We start from the raw sequence: 5,111 nt of genomic DNA on the forward strand, positions 1-5,111 counted from the left end.
TAAATGTCCTCAAATTCCGGTTCAGTATATTAATGAAAATTAAACTTTAAAGTATAAAACATTATAATTTAAAAAATCATATTTGTCATTAGTAGAAACATGGAAATAACAAAGGAATAAATAAAGTCAATAAAAGAGTCATAATAAAGGAATCATAATAATTTAGATTTTATTAAGTATAAACATATTTACCTTTTTCAGATTCTTTCTCTGAAAATTCAGTTTATTTCTTACCATATCATTTAATTTTCTCTATTATTTATTACAAATATGTAATTTTGTGCATATAGAAATTGCGCTACTCATTATCAATTTATTATTTATTCCGTAGTTCCGTGTTTATATATAGCGATACATGTCAACCTTTCTAACCTCAAAACATCTTTCTACTGCTTTACCGTCATATATGACGAAAAATGAGAAAACCAGAATTCGATTTCGTAGTACGGTGAGGGCAGCACCTCGATAGGCCAGAAAATGTGATGTCCTATATATATAATTCCCCACTCTGACGCCCCGTACCGCTTCTACGTTTATAATATCTTTGACACTGCTCATTATGTTCACAATTTATTATTTTTTATAACCTCAACTGGTAAGCACTTTTGAAAAAACACTCACAACAAATGTGACATGCACTATAGTAAATTTCATCTGCGGCTTACTTCGGCTCGAGAACAAGACACTGTTTAAGCAGAAATTTTCTGATTGGTCAACGCTTCATTCCGGCCATTCTGAGATCCGGTCGTTCTGGTTCATGGACTGGAGGCCTCAGTTTACTTGAAAATCAATTTCTTTTGTTAAAAATTAATTTTTCAACTGAAAATGTAACCATCCCATTTCAAAGTGTTTATTATTTTTTTGTAAACTGAAAATGTGACTTACATTTTTGTTGAAAATTGATTTTTTTTAGCTGAATACGTATTTGTTGGTTTGAAACTAATGTTTTATAATGATTTTTCGTTTTTATATGGTAGAAAATTAATTTTCTTTGTTGAAAATTTATCTTTTTCAATTGAAAATTTAACTACTTCGATCGAAATTGACCTACGTAAAATTTTTCTTTCTTTGAAATTTCAGCTCTTTGGTGGGAAGTCACTATTTTGTTAAAATTGTTTTTTTTTTATTGGAGACTCAACTACTTAAGTAAAAGTTTAGATATTTAATTAAAAACTAATTTTTAGGTCAAAAGTTATCTCTTTAGTTGAAAATTTTACTATTTTGTTGAAAATTCTTCATTTTTTTGTCTACATTTTTTTTTTTTTAACTAAAAATATAACTTTTCCATTTTTGGTACTATTTTGTTAAACATTCCACTGCTTTTGATAAATATCTTCTTTTGCTTGAGTTATGAAAAATTATTATTTTCATCAGGAATTTAATATTTCCACTTTGTGTTGAAAATTGATCTGTTCTAGTTCAGGATTAAAGTATTTGTTTAAAAAATCATGTATTTTGTTGAAAGTTCATCTTTTTTTTATAGAAAATTAATGATTTTGGTTGGAAATTCGTCTTTTTGGATTTAAAATAAATTCATCTCATTTGATAGACATTTCATCGTTTTTGTTTGAAGTGTAATTATTATATTTTTTGTTCAGAATTTATCTTTGTAAGTTTAAATTTCAATTATTTGGTTAAACATTCAAATATTTTGTTGAAAATTGAACTTTGGTTCAAAACGTATTTTGTTAAAAATTCGTTGTTTTTAATGGAAAATTATTTTTTTTTCATCGGAAATTTAACTTTTCCATCTTGTGTTATCAATTTTGATCACATATGTATCAATTATTATATTTTTTGTTCAGAATTTAATTTTTTGTGTTGAAAATTCAATTATTTGGTTAAACATTCAATTATGTGGTTAAACATACAATTATTTTGTTAAAAATTGAACTATTTGTTGAAAATTCGTCATTTTTTGGCAGAAAATTAATCTTCTTGGTTGAAAGGTCAACTATTTTGTTAAATTGAAAATGCAACCATTGGGGTAACAGTTGAACTACTTTGTTAAAAATTAATTTTTTTATTCGAGACATCATCTTTTTGATTTCAACTTTTACTATTTTCTTTAAAATTATTTCTTTTGTTTGTTTAAAATTAATTGGTCAGCTCAAAATGTGACTTCAATTATTGGTTCAAAATTGATCTTTCAAGTTAAAAATTCGTCTTTTTTGGACAAAATAAAAAAAAATCTTGGAAAAAGCATCGTTTTAGTTGAAAATTTGATTGTTTTGTTGAAAATAGGTGTTTTTTGTTGTGGAAAATTATTTTTTTACCTAAAATTGAACTTTTCCATTTTGTGTTAAAAATTGACCTGTCCTAATTCAAGATTAAAGTATTTGTTTAAAAAATACTGTATTTTGTTGAAAATTGATCTTTTTTGATTGAAGATTAATCTTCTTGGTTCGAAATTCGTCTTTTTGGTTTTAAAATAAATTCATCTCATTTGGTAGAAATTTCATAGTTGGTGCATGAAATATCAATTATAAAATTTTTTCGAATTCATCTTGGTAGGTTGCAAATTCAACTAGTCGGTTAAACATTCAATTATTTTGTGCCAAAATTTGTTTTTCAATTAAAACACATTTTTTTAAATGGAAAATTGGACTTTTCCCTTGTTCGTTGAAAATTAATCTTTTTAGTTAAAAATTCGTCTAATTGGGTAGAAAATTAATTCTTTTGGTTTGATTTCTCCCCCTTTTTTTTATTAAAAGTGCAACTGTATGGTTAAAAGTTAACTGCTTTGTTCAAAATTAAATTAATTTACAGAAAATGTATCTTGACTTGACGGTTCAACAATTGGCTGAACTTTTTTTTTGTTTCATGTCTACAGAATGTTTATTAGTTGAAAATTATTCTTTATGGTAAGAAGATTCATAAATTAAGTGAAAAATTTAAATGTTATAGTTAAAAATTCATATATTTTGTTGAGAATTCGTCAATTTTGATAATAAAATAATCTTGGTTAGGAATTAAAAGTTTTAAAATTGATCTCCTTTGATAGAAATTAAATATTTTTTGTTTGATATAACAATCATTACTTTTGTTCTTCTGAATTCTTCTTTATAGGCTAACATTTCAATTACAACTTTGATCAAAAGTTCAGTCTTATAAAAAAATTCGCCTCTTTGTTTTGAAACTTTTCCTATTTTGTTTAAAATTTAATGGTTTTTGGTTGATGTTAAATTTTTTTAAATTAAAAATTCAACCATTTTGGTTGAAAGTTAAACAACTTGGTTGTAAATACCTAATTTTGGTTAAAGTTTATCGTTCTTGGTTTGAAATTTCGACTATTTGGTTAAAAACTCAATAATTTTGTTGAAACTTAATTTATTTAAAATATTGTTTTATTCCGTTTCTAAAATACTCTATGGTTTTGCTCATTTTTGTACGATTTTTATTTAATATGTTACTTTTAAAAAATTTTATTTTCTTTGAATAAATAATCAATATAAATAAATATAAATTAATCAAATTTATGTGTTTCTGCAGATGACGCACGGTTATAAAAGTACAGATTCTAGATTCTTTTTACTAAGAATGAGGAAACTGATAAAATCAAATTTCATCATGTGTTATTATGTTTTGTTTTTGTGGCGTATTTACTATTTAGCGTAATTTCCTAAGTATAGAGGCGATATAAAGTTTCACATTAATAAAGGTATACATTTTAAAATAAAATGTACTTATTTACATGTTTAATGAATTCTTTAGTAAGTTTAATAAAAATTTAAATAAATAAGTAATTTAAACCTACTTAAATATTTGATTTAAAATTTATTTTATGTAATCTATAATTTTCATATAACTTTCAGGTAGTGGAAGAAATGAAGGTATATACATTTTTTGTGACACGTAAAATTATATAATTCTATAATATAAATGCAGGGTGGCGGTACAGAACGAGACAATCAACATTTTTTTCGAAAATGGGTTTATTCCTTACAAAATTTCTAATATATTAATAAAACAATGTAATTTAAATTTTAATTAAGATTTTAGTATGGTTATAATTTTTTACCCTCCCCGATATTTCTTGATATTATTTTCGTTTATTAAAAAAAAATTATATTTGAAATCCTTTCATCGAATAATCGTCCAACTCCCTGCGATACAATTACACTAAATTTTGATTTTCTCTGAAAAAATTAATTTGTTCATATCAAACATTTGTTGTTTTTGTTTAGTTTTCCAATATCTCGAGGTGATGTTTTCTTTTTTGTGAAAAACTGCAAATTCGATATTCAATCAGTACCAATAAACGATTTTCAAACCCTGTGAAACTGTAATCTCAAAATAATTGGATAATTTCCTCGGAATTGGTTGACTTTTTTTAGATAAAGAGTGTTACAATCTCATTCAGAAACTAATTATTTCGAGAATAAGTTTTTATTTAAACTCAAGATTACATTTATTATCACAATCCGCAGTATAGCCGCGGCTTAAATCAGCAACACTTTATCTCGGAAGAGGACTTCTGCCTTATCTTTAATTAGTGATTTCAATTTTACAAAATGTTTTTTTTTTGTCTTCTAAAAAATTCCGATTTTGTTCTGTACTGTGATTAAAGTATATATCTAAAATTTAAAAGAACACATCTATTAAAAATTATCTATACATTATTTTGATTTTTGAAAGTAAAATTTTGATTTCTGATAAATAAGGGAAGAAGTTCATTTATTTTATTGACAATTCAACAATTTTGTTAAAGTAATTCTTTTCGGTTGAAAATTCGTCCTTTTGGGTTAAAAATTTATCTATTTTGGTAGAAATTGTATCTTTTTTTATTAAAAAATAAACAATTTTGGTTCATAATTAATCTACTTTGATTGAGGATTCAACATTTTCTTAAAAATTCGTCCTTATTGGCTGAATTTAATTGTTTTTAATTTCAAACTAAAATATTGAAAAAACTTTTTTCTATTTAATATTTAACTATTTTGTTGAAAAATAATATTCTTTTCGTTGAAAATAATTTATTTTGTTGCAATTTTTTTTTTTTAGTTTAAATATTTGGTTGGAAATTCATGTATTTTGTTCAAAATTAAATTTTTTTGATAGATAATTAATATTCTTGGTTGAAAGGTTCCCTGTTTGGATGAAAATTTAAC

This window comes from Belonocnema kinseyi, chromosome 2, assembly GCF_010883055.1.
Source record: "Belonocnema kinseyi isolate 2016_QV_RU_SX_M_011 chromosome 2, B_treatae_v1, whole genome shotgun sequence".
Classification (NCBI taxonomy): domain Eukaryota; kingdom Metazoa; phylum Arthropoda; class Insecta; order Hymenoptera; family Cynipidae; genus Belonocnema; species Belonocnema kinseyi.